Source organism: Chroicocephalus ridibundus, chromosome 8 (genome assembly GCF_963924245.1).
Source record: "Chroicocephalus ridibundus chromosome 8, bChrRid1.1, whole genome shotgun sequence".
Taxonomy (NCBI): domain Eukaryota; kingdom Metazoa; phylum Chordata; class Aves; order Charadriiformes; family Laridae; genus Chroicocephalus; species Chroicocephalus ridibundus.
In genome coordinates, this window is record NC_086291.1 from 17,827,527 (window position 1) to 17,849,111 (window position 21,585).

At 38.0% G+C, this 21,585-nt stretch overlaps 1 long non-coding RNA gene across 5 annotated transcripts in view; it reads right to left on the minus strand.

Moving 5' to 3' along the window:
- The window catches only part of LOC134519509 (uncharacterized), a 480,646-nt gene that overhangs the window by 376,527 nt on the left and 82,534 nt on the right, over window positions 1–21,585 (minus strand). The gene's annotated exons all lie outside the window — the stretch shown is intronic.

Here is a 21,585-nt window from a genome sequence, read left to right on the forward strand (position 1 = left end):
GCTGACCATGCCATTAAGCACAGGAGACCTGCCTTCTCTCTCAACTCCAGTTCACATGAGGCTCATTTTCTAGATCTGAAAGGTGCATCTGTAATAGCAGTTATGTCACAAGTTAACCCTATGCAAAACTCAGTTTGCCTCTCCTTATTTTCTTCAGCAACCTAACCCTCTGAACCTTTCCATGTCTTCCGAGGTCTGGAGGCCTTTAACACTTTTTCTCTTCTCACCTGTTCAGAGAAACTCTATAGTTTCTCTATACCTGCTACACGTCTGTCTGCAGTTTGTTTTGAGAATCACCAGTCAGGTGCAAATCTCCATTAGCTGAGGGAAAGCATGTCTGAGACCTAAACTAGCACTCACGAGAGTCAGTTGTCATGGGATTTGTTTTCCATATGAACCTTCCCACAGCCCACAAGCTACTACAAAACCATCGATCAGAATACTCTATCATTCCATTATGTTATCTACAAAAGTTAGAAAATTAAATATCCTTCCAGGCAGGTTATATCACACAGTGGACAACTGCATGTTCTTGCACTTCCCTCTTAGGAATATCCCTCTGGAGGAATTCATAGACAGAGTACTGAAAAATCAGAGAGTAATATTTTTAACTTCCCCTAAATACCTTTGGAAATGGGAATCTAGGGAACTAGCTCCATAGTTTAAACCTAGACATCCACTTCAGTGATTAAGCTAAGCAATTGTCCTGAACAGGGCCAATCAGAAATCTTTAGAAAATGTTAATAAAATTAGTCTTTTGAGTGTACTGTAGAATAAACTGATAATCAAACAAGGAAATATATGGTTCAGCATTCAGGTAGAGATTAGAGATTTCTTTGCTCTTTGTTCTATTCCATTTGAGTCCAGGACCAGAGTAAGAAAGCTCAAAGATTAATGTGACTCTGGTTTAGTGCAGAGTTACAAAAAACACCCACTTATACTAGAAGAGAAACATAATAAGATAACTTGAAGGCTGATGTAAGGTAAGTTTTATTTTTCAGGTACACAGAAAAGCTGGGGAGTGGAAATTAGCATTTATTTCATGTCTAACTTACTCCCAAGATTCAGATCTGCCAAGTCTCCTGCAGTGTAATCTTTCATCTCCAACTTCATGTACAGTTGGTCAGCAGATCTAAGAGTCTCAAAGCCAGTACATCTGGCATCTAGGGTCAAAGTGTGGAAGAAATGCTGAAGCACTATGTAGTCCTGGAAATCATCTGCCCTCTACAGGCAACTTCATGGTAAAAGACGCTCATTTTCAAGACTTACCCAAGCACCAGGCTAATATCTACTGGATTTCAACAAAAACATCAGAGTCAGCTTTCTAAATATAAAAACATAATCATTTTTAGACACCAGCAGATCTTTGGATCCCACTGCAGAATTCATACACTCCTTTATCACCAGTTTGTTCCTAAAGAGGCAGATCTATAGATTTGCTACTTCTATAGAGTCACAAAAAAACATGCAAGCTTATTACACAGTTCTGACACATTTTAGATAATAACTTTATACAAGCAACAGATGTGATTTAATAGCAGTCAACTGCCTGCTTTTCCACACAGGAATCAGAGGGTTTGAAAATATCTGCATAGAAAGAGGAGGCGGGGGGGAGGCAACAAATCTTCTGTTGTCTGATTGTTGTAAAATACGCTATCATTGAAATACATTTAACTAGTCATCTTCTGTTTGGGGAATTCACAGTGACTGAGTTCCAGTTCATTACTTTGAGGGCAATGGTGCTATTGTCAAGGCCTCAAAACCAGTAAGATGGCCTAACCCCCAGGTTAGAGAGGCTACAATAGCAGAAAAGCAATTATACTGTAGGAAAAACGTTGTCCACTAATCAGCTAGCAATCAATTACTAAGAAGAGGAGATAACCCTATCCCCACTCAAGCTCTTCAGTATTAATAGTGCCATCATGTAATTACTTTAGGCATGGGCAGGTGCATGAAAGGACAGACTCTATAGTACACTGCATCTAAGATTAATGAGTTCTGTCAATTTGCCCAGCAGACATCTGATTCTTCAGCTTTATGTAGCCACTAGTTTTACACATGCCTCAGGGCTTTTTTGCTGAAAAAAAAATCAACTACTAATTTAAATACATCCAAAACCCTTACATCTTAAAAAAGTCCCTAATTTTACAAGTAAGATTGCACCAAAAAAATTTAATATGAATATTAATACATGTTTTCCCATTTCAGTTATTCTTTTAGTCAGAGTAATGAGTGAAAGGCAACGTCCTACAAGTATATAATACCTCCTAGAAAAACTAACAGCAGAGTCCCGCAGTCACAACATCCTGAATTTCACTCACACAATCAATTCCAATAAGTAAGAAAAGAGAGAAAAAGAAATGTTTCAGTAAATAAGCCATTGCTCAGAAACCAACACAAAGCAAATACAGAAGCACTTTGCTGCTAAGTTAGCAAACACGCTGAATGAGCACAGCTGCCAAAAGCAGAATCATTCTCTGTGACAAGCTACAGCCTACAAAGTTAAGTCAGGGATACACAGGCCTATGGGTCAAGAAAGAAATGGCTTAAAATAGAATTTCTATCGAAAGTGGTTTCTTTTTCCTTAAAGTTACATCTACCGTAGTCAGCAGCAAAAGACAGTTTGAAAAAAGAAAGAGTTCTCAAATGAAATATGACCAATTTTTAGAAACATCTTGCCCATTTGGGAGGTGCAGGAACAACTCCCATCCCCATAAAAATATGGCCTTTCAGGATTTTAAGAGACCTTCACTCCTACTAAAACCCTGTTTCAAGAAGGTGCTTAAACACTTGCTTAAATCTTTCAAAAATAATCCGAGATATTTAAAGTCATTTAGCTGCTTAAACATGCAGACAGTCTCTCAAAGATCCTCTTAGGCATCTCTCTGAAAGTTCAGGCTCTTAAATACCTTTCAAAATCTGGCTCAAAGTGCTTGGCTGTACATACACACAGCCCTCACGAAATAGCACACTGATCTCCATTTGCATTTCTAAACGCAATCCTTCAATAACAACAATAAAACAATAAAAGGGGCTGGACTCAAAATCAAAAATTCAAATACTACAGCTAAGGAGGTTACCACTCATCAGCCAAATTTCATTACCTGATCATATTCAAGGTTCAATTCCCTCAATTGAAAAAATTTAAACTACTAAAAGCCACAGGAATCATGACGAAGGTAGTAAGTGTTAACTTTTTTTGCTCCCACTGACTGGGGCTGAATTTGATCCTAAAATGCTAGCGCACCTTCTGCAGTATCCAAGTATCAAACTCACTGGCCTGGAAACAATGATTATTTTTTTTTATTTGTCAAAGTATTTCTTCCAAAAATTTAAGCCCCTAAATATGGGCCTAAGCCAAAAAAAAACCCAAAAAATTGTTCTCAAAGCTCTTCTGTGACAGCTACAAGAACTGACCCATTTATTTCTCTCCAAAGTCAATGTCATCCTATTTGTTCCTTTTCTGGCACTTCTGTTTGATTATGGAAAACAGCTAACGGTATCTATTTTTTTACCTTCCATTTAATGTCACAATTGACCACCCATGAAATCTTTCTCAGGACTACATTTATTGGATATTAGATTCTGCTAATTAATTCTCTGGATTAATTTCTTCTGAAGTAATGTTATCAATTGTTTCCAGTAAAGAAAAAACAGGCCAGCAGTAACTTGATTTTCACATAAATGGATTAAACCTACATAAATGCAGTGGCTGAAGATATCATTGATCCGTGTTCATTGGCTGCTGCTGCTGTTTCAATTGTTATTTGATATGGTAAAGGACAATAGAGTGGGAAACGGTTTTGATCTGAAGCAACTGTTTCTAAGAAGATACCAGCAACTCTCTCACAATACAAACTTACTAAATGCATTCTATGCATTGAAAAACACTAATCCCTAAAATTATAACTATTTCTGAAACTCATGGTTTATGGTTTGATCCTGAAAGATGCTCAAGTTCACAGAAGACATTTGAATTGAAGCCACTCAGTATGCAATAAAAATGTGTGGGAATTACCAGGGGGAGGAACTACTCTATAAATTGAAAAGAGGCAAAAAATTTGAAGTGTCCTTGAAACTACAAACTGGATATCAGTTAATGATTTAATATAGAAAGGCAAAGACTGCTGTACTAGTCAGCATTAAATATGTTAAGGAGAGACCTCCAAAGACATAATGAAAACTTAAGGACACCTCTCTTTCTGAAAGCTACTGGGAACTCATCACCAAACTTTTTTCCCTACGTCTGAAAATATATTGAATATATTTCAACTTCTTGTAACAATACTCTTGGAAATACTGGTTTGGCATGTTGTACTCATTATGCAGTGGGTGTTGTACAGTGGCATAAGACCCTGAAGTCCACTTTTGAACATTATTCTCTCTTGACTCTGTTCAGTTTTGACCACAAAACAAAGCTGAGTAGTTTAAGGGTTGCTTTAATTCATGTCAGCTGACATGAGGTTCAAAGGATATGAGAGAGACTATTCCTTTCAACTCTTCCAACATGGGAAATGGACTGGTCAGGAAGAACTGACCTTTCTGTTTAGATTCTGCTTGTGCTCTTTCTTTACCAGCATGACACATCACTGAGAGCAGGCAGTTTTTAGCATGAAGGTGCAGGAAACTAAAGTTCAAGAGAAGAAGGAATGAAAAATTAATGGAAAACAAATCCCCAAAGGTTACTGAAGGTACTACTGAATCCAGACAACCAGGATTTCATCTCATTGAATTTTATGTTTGCTAGCAGGGATTCCTAAATTTATTTCAGTCAGCTACTGTTGTGGCACTAAATAAGGGGCAGATAAACTGCTGTCACTCCCTCTCTTATCTTACCTCAAAACTTTCTGCTGCATAACCGCACTCCCTCCGACATAAGATGTCCACACATGCCATTAACTACCTGCACAGATTAAGGTCTCAGGCTCTACCCTTACCTAACTTTTCCCTACCAGTCTTGGCCATACAACTTCATTCCAGATACATAGGTCTCATTTCTTGCCAGGTTACTACAGGTGTTGTCAATGCACCAGCACATGCATAGGAGATAGATGCCTGTAGCCCAGCTGCTTAAGTCAACAAGGTGTTGTGCAGCTGTACGACTGGGAAGCAGTTCCCATAACACCTCTACTATGCACTCTACAACGTGTCGAAGTGTTTCTACAGATTTATCTTGGACACTTGGAGAAAAATTCTCATTTATTTTGCATGTCTCATTCCCACTGGCTTCTAGAGACAAATTGAATTAATTACACAGCATTTCTGTCACATCAGAAAGCAACCCTTAATTCCGCTTTAAAGGATTTAGATGGCCTTATCTGGCCTGCCTCTGCAAAACGCTTGAGTCTATCTTGAAACATTTTGCTCCATCTTTGCTGATATTTCACCAACAAATCTAACATTGAAATACATTGCCTCTGAATCTCATACAGATGCTAGACAATATAAACCAGCCTTTCTTTGGTTTTTTTAGTTACCATAACTTTAATAGAAACATGGTTTTCCACTGCAAAATCTTCTGAGGCTGTACAAAATGGCAACTTTAATATTTTTTTAAACTTGCTATAAATTCAGATAAATCATTTAAAATACTTTCATACCCATAATATTTACAGCCAGAGGGGTCTTCACATACTATATCTTTCATTCTTGGTAGTTCATTAAGAAAATGATACAATACAAAGAGGAATCTGCCTGGACATCATGAGCATTCACATTTCTTGTTTATTAAAACTGCTTAAGCTGTCAGTGTTTATGAAAGGGTTATCACTGTAGGAAACTTGCAATGAAAGTTAAAGTATGTCATGGTAATAAGAAAAAAAGTCTGAAGAAGTTTCTAACTGTTTCAGTTCCTGCTCAGCAGAATATCACCAACTGGTTAATATACTCAGTTCATTTGATTAATTAGCTTCATAAATTAGTGCAAATTATCCTTTTATCTCTGTGGTGTTAGCATCTTTCTTTTTTGAAAATGTACTCTGCCTGTAAAAATAGTGACTACTTATTCAATAGGTCTGCTCCTTACAAGAAAATTTGTATTTTCAGAATCATATCTATTAACTTCAGTGACCAAAACAAATAAATAACCATTAGTCTTTTTACTCATGCTAGCATTGCAGAGACAGTAGCTAAAGGAAAGCAAGACAGATTCAACACACGCATTGTGAAGAGTTAATTTTATAACACAAATGCAAGACCAAAATCGAATCATTCCAAGAAGAAAAGAATTTCCTCAGTTCTATTTTGTCATGGTTTGGGCCAGGTTGGCCAATGACAAGACAACAGATGCTCTCCCCCACCTCTCACTCCAAGTAGAGGAAGAAGAGAGATAAGAGATTTGCAAGTTTAGAAAAGCTAAACTAATGAAATATTAATAATAAAAAGGAAATATTAATAATAAAATAAAAAAGGAAATAATAAAATAGATACAATATCTACAAATATACACAAAACCACATCAAGCTCCCGGGGAGATGTCACTAGCAGGTACTGGGTAAGTTCCAGACTGGACTCAGTAACAAATGGGAACTGGAACACACTGACCATGATCAAAGGCAGATGTGCTGACAGGGTCCTCCTCAGACACCAGTCACTAAAGAAATAGAGACATTGAAGAAACAGCCCACTGAAGAAGAGCTAACCTAACCCCTTTGCTCCCTCAGCTTTTATACTGAGCATGGCAGCTGGGATGGAACATCCTATTGGTCATTTTGGGTCACCAGGCCTGTCCCCTCCTCCCCACAGGTGTGACCCCTCCATGGGGTAAGCACCCAGGTCATCTGACCCTGATGGCCACAGCAACAAGTGTGAGCAAGAGCTTGCCTCTCTGAACAGAAAGGTGGCTCTGCTTCACTCCAAACCAGGACATTCTTACAAAAGGTAAGATTACCTGGCTGTAACTGAAAGCCGAGGTATAAATACTGAAACTTTTGTTAGTGACAATTATGCGTTCTAGCTAAAGAATCTGAGTCTTAAATTCAGAGTCCAGTTGAGTTTGGTGAAAAAGTAGTTCAGAAATTAATCTATGATGTATCATCTCTGCAAAATGTAATAGAGAGTCACCAAGACAAATAAACAAGCAATCTGATCCTATTTTAGCACTACATTTTTCACAGTACTATTGAAGTATACAGAAAAAGCTGAAACACGATGAAAAAATAAACAATCTAGGCTTGTTGTACATATTTATTCACTTATGTTATCAGCCAACTTCCTTCCTGCAAGCAGAATCAAGCTGAATTGTGGAACAAGCATGGTGATGTTTTAGTTCATGTGTATCTTCCTGTTTGTTCCACTACGACCAAAATATTCACAGACCTATTTTACTATGCTTCACATTTCTCTCTAAAACCTGCTAGCACTGCAACCTCCACAGAGCACAATTTGCCCTTAATGGTCATGCAGGACAAGAACAGAAAATTTCTGATCAGCTTTTCCAATCCTTTCATAGCCACCAAAAAGCCTCAAACAACTTGTCTAACTTGTCAGGTGATAGAATAACCCGCTCTTTTCTTTCATCATCCATTTGTTTCTAAGCTTTGACGTGCCCGCTTTTGTCCAAACTCCTGCTCAAAGCAAGGCTGTCTCTGAAGTCAGATCAGGTTAAACAGGGCTTCATGCGACTTGGTGTTAAAAACTTCCATGGATGCGCAGCCTTTCTGCATACTCTATTCCAATGCCTGACTGTCCTCAGAAGGAAACAGTTTTACCTTACATGCAGTCAGAACCTCTTTTTTGTTTTCTTTTTGTCCAACTTATGCCTGTTGTCTCTCCTCCTCTCACCATGCACCACTGTCAACTGCCTGGCTTCATCTTCCTTGCCCTGTCCCTGTCTAACAATGTCTTTCCTGTATCAGGGGGCACAAAAACTGGCCCTGGTATTCTTGATGTTGTCCTCATGGCCTGTAGTGCTAAATACAGATCAATTCTACTGATTCTCTGGAGCGATCCCCTCACCTCCACTGCCATGTCTCTTCTAGTTTTTATTTAAAGTAGCTGAAAAACTCATAATGACAGCTCTTATTCACAGCTCTGCAGCAGAAGAGTGTTACAGGCAGGCGCTCTGCCTGTAAAAACAAGCTTTTGAAAGGATGGCAAAGGGCTCTGTCACATATATACATTTTAAAGAAACTTTTTTTATTTCTTGGTCTGAATTCCTTGTTAGGAAAAGGAGCAGGTTCCACAAACACCCACTGCTGCTTTAGAAGGGCTTGCTCCTCCATACTGCCTTTTCTTGCCCACCAAATGGTAACATGGGACAAGCTTAATGTGTAAGGCAACTGCTTCAAAAAGAAAAGGGCCTGTTCCAGGTCATCTTTACTGATTGCTAACCTCTTCCTTATAGAATTTCTGCAGCTTTTTAATATATGTTATAGTATTACAGAACTGATCCTCTCCTCTCCTTTCTTCTGTCTGTCTGTCTTTTCCTCTTCCCCAACACCTCTTTATTCCCTTCAGCTTCTGTAGATCATGATTTTATATTCAAAGACAACCCTTAATTCTAATCACTCAGAGCAATTTGCCAAGGCACCCTGGGGGCTTCCGATTCCCAAGTCCCATCGCATTTCTGAGGGAATTTGGCACCAAACTCCTTCAGGTTCTTTTAAAAAATGTCATTCTTAAATTAATATTGTGCAATTGGAAGTATTTGCTCTGAGTATTAAAAAAATCCTTCCTGTTCTATTAGTTTAATTTTCTAAACGTTTCTTCTCACAGACTGACTCAATAGCCGCATCAGGGTAAATCTAAGTGGAGTAAGAATAAGCTGCTCATTCAGTCACACAGTACACTCCTGCTTGATTGGAATGGATATTGTACATAATATGTCCCTGCAGATGTTTTCTCCAGTGGGGCACATTGAATTTCATTTAAATGCCAGGGCTCAAAATCTAAAACAATGTGACTTTAACAAAAAATCTGATGAGGAATTTGATGAGAAAATGGCAAGAATTCCTGTGGCATTTGGGTAACAATTTCAAGCCTTCGTTTTAATAGAATAAACAGGATCATATTTCATTCAAATCTGGCAATGAGATGAGCTTTGGGTATTACATTGATATAAACCAATAAAGAATTTGCAAATTTGAAGCACTAATTAACAGACACAATATTAAATGAAAAAAGTTTGCTCGAGGGGCAAATATATTTTGAAGACTTTAAACTTTTATTAAAAGACAATTTTGAATAGCTTCTTCTGCATTTGACTATTTTGTTAGTTTCAAAGAGGGGGATTCTTGTGTTTTTAAACTAGCATGTTTAATATTGTTGCAATATAAATGAATAAAATAACAGTTTCACTTCTCCCTTTCTGAAATAATAACTCAATGTCATGTCACTTCAAGAGAAAAGAAAAATACCTCTTAAGTTGAACCTACGCACCCAAGAGCTGTGTAAGAAGATGTCAGTATTTTATTTTCTACATTGAACTCCAGTGCTATTTCTATTAAATTATTATTTTTTTTTAAGTCTTACAGTGCTGAATTGAAAAGCACTCATATTTAGAACATGACTGCACTATTACAAGAGTCCTAGTAAAAATGTATCAATAAAAAAAAAACAATTTGGAAGTTCTGGTTTACCAGTTACCTGTGTACCGTAGTAAAGGATTTTCTCTACCTAATTGCAATGCTGCACATAGTCACCTTCTTGATACTACAATATCTAAGACTTATGTATCTGAAGACTCATACTTCAGAAAATGGGAATGTCAGCTAGAATATTAAGGAATGAAATCTATGAGACCGACCTTCACATAGGATATTAGAGACTGTTTTTTGAAACAAGCGATTATTTCACCCTAAGCATAATACCATCAAAATCTGCTGATGATAAAGTCACCTGCTCTGACAACTCAGCAGCTGTGCTGCGCTTAAAAGTTGTCACATATTTAATTAATTAGCAAGCCAGCTATCTTCTTGTTTCAAGGAATTAAGGATTTTTTAAACTTCTAAATGTAAGGTACCGTTTCCTCTTTTACACTCTGTATGATTATTGTGCACCTGTATCTAATCCTACAATGGCAGGTCCATGCTCCCTTGTACCTTATCTTAGGTGATGCCTCCATTTCTTCTAACCACTTTCATTTTTCTTGTCTTAATACAGTTGATTGTGGCACCTTTTTTTTTTATTATTTAAAGGAAAATTATGAGGTAAGTGTTTAGAAAGGTAATTGATCTGTAGTTTAGAGATAAAAGGCCTGATCTTTCCTTCTGATACTGAATGCGCATCAAAGTCAAGTTGAAGCACTTCACATGCACTGCTTAATGAAAACTTGTAGAAAATGGAATATAAAAAAAAGCCATTAGCCATAAAAATAAATGACAGGGAGTTTTACAACCTATTCACTGAATATTTGTGTATCACTTGGATTCAAAATTTATACAGTTTACACACAGACATGCAATACTGCATAAGTTTTATGAACACCCAGTTCACAAAATCCCACATGTAGCGTGTGTAATCCGTATGCCCATAACTCCGCACCTGAAGAATGCCCAGAATAATTTGAGGCTAGGATCCAAAATGAAGAAGACTGTATATTTTTAAAGGGCAGACGCAGAAAGCCCACACAAAAACAATGCAAAGTTTGGAGGCAGAATGAAATCTGTTTCTTCCTCTCTACACCAAAGCATATTTCAGGATTACAGGACATACCCACGTGTCATGCTGAGCATGATCACACATGCTCCAAGACATGTGGAGAGTCGGATAGTCCCCTTAACCCTCTTACTAAAACCGTGCCCACATAAGCCCACCACAGCAAAGTCAGTTTTATTCCACTGTTAACACACATTATTTATTTTCTTAGAAAAAGAATGCGATGCAAACAAATGCTTCAGAAGCAGAGTGACATATAAAGGCTGTTGGGCTTGCCTCCTGTGCAGCTCTTCTACAATAACAATGAGCTATTAGAGAAATTACCTAATCACAAACCAAGGAAAAAAGTTTTAGGTATAGACAGCAATTACAATATGGACAAGTAAACAAATGGATGCAGTAAACTAGAGCGGGATATTGCAACACTACAGCTTCTTTGTGCTAATTCCCCCATTGTTGCCACATTACTAAGCAGTACATTATCTTACATTTACCATGAGTTAAGAGAAATCAAGCCTGCAGTTTTCACTGTGGTGCAGCCAGTTCATGTTTTTGCTTTATGGATGCAGTTACTTGTTTGCCCACCCATCTCATTACAGAATTAAATAACAGATCATTTCCGTATTAAAAGAAAATTCTGTACTAAAAGCTGTCTACTTCATACCCTTCCATAGTCCTCACTGCACTGCACTGGTGAATGCAATTTTCCAAGGAAATCCACCATAGCTCAGATATTTAAGATAGTTATTGATCTGTAAGTAAGAGTATATATGAATAAACAGATTTGTACCTGTAGCTGCCACATTATGACACTTCTGAGGAACTGATGGAAGGATCTAAGTACGCTTATTGAATCTACAATGCAATGCTATATCACTTAAAATACTACAGGAATGAGAGAAGTATCATGAACCAGAGGAAACACTTCAGGCTGCACGCTGAGGGGCTCTAAATGGCACAGGAGTAGAGATGGAACACAGCTAGCAGTGTCATGGGCTGCTCAGCAAAAATATTTGTCAGTAACCACAAAAGCGAGTAAGATATTCTGCTATGCTGAGACAGGAAGAATGAACAATACTGAAAATACTAGCTCATTATCCAGATCATCCCTTTATTATGCAAGGAAACAGTGTGGTGAGATAGCCCAGATAAAGCAAAGTCACAGGCATTATGAAACAGAAAACCAAGTTTTAATGGGGAGGAAAAAGCTAGCAACATTGAGGTACAGAGATCCCAAATCAAGCCCAAGCAAACCAAGCAAAAGCATACAACACAGAACTGTGTAAACTCAGGTATGGTGTATCCAGGCTCAAGTCAGTTCACACAGAGCATGCATGGGTAACATGAAAACTACGATAATACAAGTAGAAAACTCAACTGTAGAATATAACACTGATCACAAATTTGAATCTTTAATAGTAGAGTGCAACTTTTAAAATCACATTTCATTTAAAAAAAAAAAAAAGAAGGAACTCTAGCATAGCAGAGGAAAAACGTGGATTTGTGAATTGATTTCCAACAAATATATCTGTAAATATTAGGTCTTTCCAAATTAAAGCTGCAATAAGTAAGAGGGGATTACACCTCCTCTACAGTACATCCACTTTTTTATACTAAGTACTCCTCGGTACCCTTCCACACAATACACAGCCTGAACTATACCAGGGAAAAATTAAAAAGGCAGAAATTTTAAAACTACAAACCTACTTTGCTACGAACATTTTATGAAGGTACATAAGTGCCTGCAAGATTCAGGTCTCAGATAAGATAAGACGTACCAATGCCATCAATTCTCATGTACTTTTCTGGATTAAGGGAGAGCTGTTTCCTAAACCAAGTTCTATGAGTTCACGCTTTTCACTTTGATTACAATACCTTTAGCCTGTTCTGAAAACAGCCAAACTAGATGAACCGTAGGTATAGCATAAAAGGCCCTGAAACCTCAATCTCAGCAATTCACCAGAGACATGTCTTAGCTGAACAAAACACAACACTTTAAATCTGGCAGAATTTACTGACAACTACTGGAACCAGCACTGCTGAAATTGACCGGTCAGCCCAAAAAGCAGCTGTGTTTGTTAGCTAGCGTCACCCTTCTCTGCTCTACAACCAAGCTAATAAAGTATCTAAATCCTTATATTAGAAGACTTTAGTATTTCTGAACATGGTATCCTAAATAGGAACAGTCCCAAGAAAGCTGCAGAGGAAAAGGACGAATGTCATTGCATATTTTTGGAAAGAAATGCTTCAGGCTGTTGAAACATTTATGATTCTTGAGTAGCTATTTGAATCTGGCAAAACAAGGGCACTATGCATAATTCTCCTTTAAATACACAACTTCAGCAAAACGCTACTTTACTCCTCCAAAGTAGCTTACTTTGAATAGGAAGGTTTTGCTGGAAAAGAATAATTTATTTCTTAGTAACTCATACTTTCTTTAAATTCTTCATTTATGAGATGTTGGCAGAGATTTTTAAGAAATATATCTAAGAAAGCAATTCAGTAGCATAGCAGTTGACATCTTCAATAGCAGTTAGGCTCTTTTCAATAGTCATTCCAATAAGAAAAGCACACTACTGGAATCATCTCATTCTAAACAGCACAAGCACGCACAGCTTCCCACAGGCAGGCAGCAGGATTTGCACAAGGAGACAAAAGAATAGGCAAGTGTTCAACACATTTTGGAGATTAAGAAAATTGCACTTATTTTAAATTTTCAATAGCAGCAGATGAGAACCAGGTCAGGCTATTCAATCACAGTTCAGAAAATAAATTGCTTAATTTTCAAAAGCTTTCAGTATTAATTTAACTCTGCTCTCACTGAAGTCAGTGGGAACTGCTAACAGGTTTCAGCATGAGAGTCAGACAAGCCTCAAGCAATTTTAGAAATCTGATCTTCAAACTCTGCTACCTTGGTCATTGCTCAATATATATTATATTCAAGTACACATGTACACGGTGTTTCTCGCCTTCCCTTTCTTTCTCCCAAAACACACATATGAATGCACTCACAAACACAACAACTGAATTGAAAATTTGAAGTACTCGTGATTTCTATCTGTATGAATTTCTCCCATTCAGGAAAAACAAAAACAGATGTAAAAAACAGAAAAAGAAAAGAAAAGAAAAGAAAAGAAAAGAAAAGAAAAGAAAAGAAAAGAAAAGAAAAGAAAAGAAAAGAAAAGAAAAGAAAAGAAAAGAAAAGAAAAGAAAAGAAAAGAAAAGAAAAGAAAAGAAAAGAAAAGAAAAGAAAAGAGAAAAGAAACCACTAAGAATATTACACCAGTCTATTTCAACCACTTTGTGGGTAGTCCAGCAAACTTTATAATTATGGATTTCAGAAAGCTCTACATATATATCTGTCTCGTAACACTGTTCATAGTTCCACAAATTGGAACATAGCCTTTCAATAACCCAAAAGAATATGTCTGGTTTTAAAACAGGTATAGTGCCATGAAGCTGACAGAAAAGGTAAGCAGTTACATCTATGGATTCCAGCACTGCTGCTGGGGTAAGACAGAATGTTTAGATTGAAGTCTGTATCATGACTGCCCACTGACTTGTCTTATGGAATAAAAAAAATCTATTCTCCTTCATGCTGGGATCCATGCTCAGCTCTCTGAATTTGAAAAGACATAAATAAAATTCTACATAAGTGTATCACAAGGGTTTCTGAGAAGAGAAAAATGCTGTGTGTAACAAGCAGGCACTTCTGTGAAAAATCCAAAATAGCCATCTCCACAGGACGTTATTGCTGGAGAATGAAGCCTATTACAATCCCTCGCAGAAAAAGTAGCTTAAAAAAAATCATACATCTCAGGCAAACAGTATGTACTGACCACTCAAGGCAAATCTTTCAACCTCTCAACTCTTTCAAAACTTATAATAATTAAAGATATGTAGAGGTCCACTTGCCAAACACTCTCTAGACTGTTTCGCTGGGGTCCACATCTTGGAATACAAGTTTCTGAGAACAGGCCCTCTCTCTGTCTCTTTTCTGAACTGCGTCACACTTATTGGGCAGTTTTCATCTCTCTGTCCCTTTCCCTATTGCCCTCTAAGAATAGCACCACTCAGAATTGTTACTCTCATCATCAAGCCCCAGGCTAGACAACCAGACTCCCCTACAGCATATGCACTGACTTTCCATACATCCATGGCTTCCCCAGTTTTGAGGTTACTCCTTCACGTGTAATAGCAAAGCCAGCAAACATGGAGGTTTTCACAAGATTTCCACATACAGTTCTTGTTGGGAAAGCAGAAGGACCTCACATACAAATATACATATATAGAGATACACACCCACACAAGTAGATAACAAGGATAAGGATAACAAAAAATGTTTCTATAAATTCATTAACAACAAAAGGAGGATTAGGGAAAATCTCCCTCCCTTATTGGATGCAGAGGGAAACATAGTCACAAAGGATGAGGAGAAGGCTGAGGTGCTCAATGCCTACTTTGCCTCAGTCCTTAGCAGTGGAACTAGCTGTTCCCTGGGCACCCAGCCTCATGAGCTAGGAGACAGGGAGGGGAAGCTGAACAAGGTCATCACAATTAAAGAGGAAGTGATCAGTGACCTGCTACGCCGCTTGGATGCGCACAAGTCTATGGGACCGGATGGGTTACATCCAAGAGTGCTGAAAGAGTTGGCAGACATGCTCACCAAGCCACTTTCCATTATCTACCTGAAGTCATGGCTAACTGGGGAGGTCCCAATGGACTGGAGGGTAGCAAATGTAGCGCCCATCTACAAAAAAGGCAGAAAGGAGGATCTGGGAAACTATAGGCCTGTCAGTCTGACCTCGGTAGCAGGGAAGGTCATGGAGCAGATCATCTTGAGTGCCATTACAAGTCATATAATGGACAAGCAGGGGATCAGGCCTAGTCAGCATGGGTTTATGAAAGGCAGGTCCTGCCTGACGACCCTAATCTCCTTCTATGACAAGATGACCCAATTAGTGGATGAGGGAAAGGCTGTGGACATTGTCTACCTAGACTTTCGAAAAGCACTTGACACTGTCCCCCATAGAATTCTCATGGAAAAACTGGCGGCTCATGGCCTGGATGAGCATACGATCTGCTGGATCAAGCACTGGCTGGATGGGCGGTCCCAAAGAGTGGTGGTCAATGGAGTTAAATCCAGCTGGCGGCTGGTCACAAGTGGTGTCCCTCAGGGCTCGGTGTTGGGACCATTTCTGTTTAACACCTTTATTGATGACCTTGATAAGGACATAGAGTGTATCATCAGCAAATTTGCAGATGACATGAAGCTAAGTGGGACTGTTGATCTACATGAGGATAGGGAGGCTCTACAGAGAGACTTGGATAGATTGGATCGATGGGCCAATGCTAACGCTAAGAGCTTCAACAAGGCCAAGTGCCAGGTCCTGCACTTGGGCCACAACAACCCCATGCATTGCTACAGGCTTGGGGAAGTGTGGCTGGAGAGCTGCCTGGCAGAAAAGGACCTGGGGGCTCTAATTGACAAGCAGCTGAACACGAGCCAGCAGTGCGCCCAGGTGGCCAAGAGGGCCAATGCCATCCTGGCTTGTATTAGCAATAGTGTGACCAGCAGGAGGGAGGTGATTGTCCCCCTATACTCAGCACTGGTGAGGCCACACCTTGAGTATTGTGTCCAGTTCTGGGCACCTCAATATGAGAGAGATATCGAGGTGCTGGAGCGAGTGCAGAGGAGGGCAACGAAGCTGGTGAAGGGCCTGGAGAATAAATCTTATGAGGAGCAACTGAAGGAGCTGGGACTGTTTAGTTTGAGGAAGAGGAGGCTGAGGGGAGACCTCATCGCTCTCTACAACTACTTGAAAGGACATTGTAGAGAGGTTGGTGCTGGTCTTTTCTCACAGGTAATTAGCGATAGAACAAGAGGGAATGGGTTCAAGCTGCAACAGGGTAGGTTAAGGCTGGACATTAGGAAAAAATTCTTCACAGAAAGAGTGGTTAGACAGTGGAATCGGCTGCCCAGGGAGGTGGTGGAGTCACCATCCCTGAATGTGTTTAAGAGTCATTTAGATGTGGTGTTAAGGGATATGATGTAAGGGAGAACTTTGTAGAGTGGAGTTGATGGTTGGACTCGATGATCCCAAGGGTCTTTTCCAACCTAAATGATTCTATGATTCTAAGTGTGTGCACGCATGCGCGGATACACACATATGCACACGCACACACAAAGACATTAGAAAAGCACATGTACGTCCCTTTCCTGAACCTTTTTCTGAGCTCAGGTCTCATAGGTCACTTCTCTCTCAGATACATACTTCTAAATAGCCAACAATTTTTCTCTAACAGTTCACACTCATTTTTTGAAATGTGTTTTACCCTTTTCCCCTGCAAATCAGTTGCTTGCCCACGGCCAGCTGCACAATGAATTTCCTTCCTCATACCTTTCCAGATAAAGTCATACATTCCCTCACTAAAGCATCCTTTAAAATGGCTTCTATAATATTTTTCTTTATAACCCCCAGCCATCTTTCCGCTGGGGTCCTTACGAGGGCCTCAAACGGTCTCCAATATAAATGGAAAACCAATCAGAATTCACATATTTTATATACACAGATTATGCAAATAATTTTTCAGTAATAATTTTCCAGTAATACTTTACTGTTCACAGTTCCTTTTGGTTACCTTTGCACAGAAAACAGTCCAATGAAACTCAGCCCTGCGACTATGTGCACACATCCAGGTGCTGCCAGACTCCACTGTTCAGACTACAGAATTCTAAGCAAAACCTGAAGTAAACATAAGCAGTTTTCAAGTTTCTCCAGGACCAACATTTATGTCACAGAACCTTTTATACCAGACATTTCTAGCAAGTATTTAACATTGATATGGCTTACACAGGCAATATCCTGTTAAAGCCAGCAAAAGGAAGAGAAACAAAAGATCCCCTCTACACAGACTAAGCTTTGGTTAATCCTGGGTGGTTCTTCAGAGGTTAGAAACTCAGCCAAACCTGTGACTTTGAAATCAGAATTGTACAAGATTAAAAAAGAGACTATGCTATGCTAATAAGAGTAAAGAGACGATGTTAGAAAAGATACAGTGGGCTTTTTTAAGGTCTAAAATACCAGTTTCCTTTCGGATTTCAAAGGTCAATGTATCATAGTATGGGGGATAAGTGCAACTTATTGCTAAAATCAATTGGAGCTTAAAATGCTACAGAGACAGTCTTTGACTCTGGATATCATACTTGAGGTAAGTAAATCACTCATCATCCTATGGATAAGTAAACTGAGGCACAGGAGTTCATTCTCTTGGCTGAAATCAAAGCAAACCGTATTTTAAAAAACATGAAGTACTTCACTTGGAAATTATTGTTGATGAAAATCAAGTACCTAATTATAATCAAGTAGTAACAAGTTAAGCTGTCACATGAGAGTAAAAATGAGAAACGCATTGAAACCTGCAGGCTTGTTTTCTGGATCAAATATATATGGGCTTGGAGTGCTTTCCAAATTATACACTGTCATTAAAGCATTATCTAAGATCGGGAAATACATCTTACAGTATATTATTTGCCCAGCACAGTCATCCTATCCTATGAAATTAGGATACATTCTTATGTATATCCTGTCATATTGCCATGCTTTTCTACCAGTTTAAGAGAAACTTCATAATGAAATCTAGCAATTCTTTAAAACTATTATACAATGTTTATTCTTCAAATATCATCTTTCACTATGGGCCCAATTCTGTAAGGTGCTGAGTGCCCTCAGTTGCCATTTGACATTCACTTTGGCTAAAAAAAACTCATAAAATTGATGACAATGTCACCTTTTACTGATAAATGCCTCAGGACAAGTCATAAATTTATTTAGAATAAGTAAGAGCAAAAGGAAAAAAGCAAAACATAACTGAAAATTGGTGTAGCTTCCAACACATTAGGCACTAGCACTCTCTTTAATTTCACTGCACTGATGGAAAATGGCCTAAGAAATAAAAAGGAAGACAATATGAGTCTTTCAGTTGAAAGTTCCACGCTATATAGTCATTTATTTCCTTCTGAGATTGCTACACTGACAACAAAATCTCTTAAGTTGGTAAATATTAAGGGAAAGGAAGAATGTCATTTTTTTCTTTGACAGTTGTATAATATCTAGGCATAAAGGGAATAGTGGACACTGGTATTTTTCATGACAAACTGTATGAACAGCGGAGAAGTCACATGTCTAATGCAAAGTAAAAAAAAAAGCTTGGTTATTTAGGAGTGGCACAAAGGGCAGTTTTCTTACTTTGAAAAACGTGTTTGCACATACTATGAACATGATTCATTCGACAACATTACATGACTACATGTAAGAAAATGTGGCATGAGTACTTCAGGAAACATGACATAGGCATTTTTTTCCTATTTTGGTCCTGAATGTGTCATCTTATCTACAGACCAGAATAATTAACTATTACTAACAAAGAGTGTTTACATTCTGATACAATTAAATGGAAAAGAAGTCTCAGAAAGCTTATCCATTTAAAAAAATGGTGTACAGTTAATTAATTTTCAAGGCTAAAAGGCATCATTAGATGATTTTATCTGACCTCTTACATAACACAAACCTTAAAATGTCACCTGATTCTCCTTGCGCTAAGTCAAATGACAAAATACCACTGCCTGACTGCACATCTGCTCCACCTCAGGACTGTACTTCCATAGATGTACAGAAAAATTCACGTGACCAAAATGGGAAAATGAAAGGTTTTAATCTAAAGCAGTAGCACCTCCTCCTCTTACAGCAAAACACTATTTGTTTGGTACAAGTAGTTATTTTGCAGCTAGCACTAACTAGACCACTTATTATTGTGGCCTGTCCAATTTCTCATCCAAAACTGCAGGTGGTATCCAACAGATACTGAGAGCCCAAGGATACACGAATTAGAGCCGCAGTGTCTCTAGCTCAATGATTCTTGTTATGCAGTATTTGGGGGTTGCTCCATTACAGAGAAACAGATTTAACACAACTTGTGGACACTCATTCAAGCTTCAGCAGCAGATAAGTCCACCCAAACAATGATCCATTACAGTAGTCGTTATACTAACAGAATGATCTTTCAGTTATTGTTCATGTGGATTTACTGACAGGAGGAAAAGCAGTGACAGGAGGACAAAACTGACAAAATGCCTGAGAGCAAATGTTGCTTTATGTTAATCATGAGGCCATAAATATGTGAGTATTTTTGTCTGGAGCAACGCTTTTTTTATTGGTTAGCAAAAAGAGGATTTTAAGATTTTTCCTCTTTCTCCATCCTAAATTTCAGAAGTTAGACTACTAACTTCAGAATTTCAAGACTGGTAAACTTAAGTAGATAGGCATGCCTTCTACCAAACTGACTTTATACAGATGTCCAGCAAATACCCACACTGTTTAGTGGCTGAGAAGTGGGAGGAATCAAATGTCAAAAAACAACAGGTCATGTGCAGTTTTCAGTACAAAAACCTCCAGCTAACGCATCTGCTAATTGAAGATAAGGATTTGATACATTTTTTTCAGGAACATACAAATAGTCTACAATGGAGTTTTCCACGTTGCGTATATTCAAGTACCTGTTTTGTATTTAGTATTTGATGTCAATAGTGGAGTGTTTTAAAATGTTCCTTAATTATATGAATAGTAAATATGATTGATAAAACTGATTCAAAAATCTACAATTAGGATGTGGGGGAGTTAACTTAAATTATTACTTTTTTAAACTGTTAAGGATAAAATGTTGATAGAGTTCTATTAGCAAAATAGTTCTTCAGGAATAAAGAAGCTATGACGGCTGACATTAAATCAATTCAATAACAGTAGTAATGGTAGGGACTTTTAAGGTTTACACTTTAACTGTGTTAGAGAAACATAAAAAGAATTAAAAGTTTTTTTCAAAATGCAGCATATCTCAGCTCTTCTAGCACTTCTACCATAAGCAGTGTTGAAAGCTACCTTTCCCTTTTAGGATGACAGGTAGAATTGTCACTTAGACCATCAAGCCATTAAACCAGTTTTTAAAAAGTATTTTGTAGATTCCGTAACACCAGCATTCTAGATAATTTTCCAGTGCCTTTTCAATCAAGAAAATCTGGCTAAAATTGCACTATCTGACCTTTCGATTAATGGCTCTGCCTCTTGCCTGTCATACTAACACGGAGTTTGGGGAATAGTTAGGATTCATCTGGAAGCGATATAATTTCTGCCTTTGTCTTTCTTTTCTGGACGCTAATGGCTTTTAGTCAGTCCTCTTCACTCAATGTATGACACATGTAGCCATTCTATTTTAGTTGTCCATTAACTTCAAGCATTATGACAAGAACAAAGCAACTTTCTTAAAGAAGTTGAGTTCAGCTAGATGTATTAAATTTCTACAAATCCTTTGCTTATAAGGTACTGTTTTCAATTGTCACTGATGTTTATCTGAGTGCAACAGTATCTATTACTAATTAAAAGAGGCTGCTTAAACGAATATAAAAGGTCACAAGGCCTGTGGATTCAATATTGGTGTTACTGTTCAGTTTCTCTATGCATTTCTGCCTGATGATTTTTTTTCTACAAGTTATCTACTTTTTTAAGCAAGAACTGTGTGAAAAAATCAACAACCAGGAAGCTGAAGTTGTTGGTTTGAAGCCTAAGGCCTCAGCATGGTACTTGATACTGCTTTCTCGAGATCATGCAAAATACAGACTATAGATACCACTCGTAAGCAGAAAGTAATACATACATTTCTATGGATACTTACAGGATCACTGATATAAACTACAGGGGAAATAGATTCTATTAGGAAAAGTGACACCTGTAGTCCTATAAGCTTTTTAAATAATATTTCTGCTTTTTAAATATTTATCACTGAGCTGCAAATAAAACATCTGTGATATCTTGTGGAAATAATGTGCATTAGATGGCTTTTAGAAATACGTTTGACTGTATTAACATTTTACTCAGTTGTACCAACCTGACATCTGGTCAATGTCTGTATTAAGACTGCATTACAAAGCATTTAAAT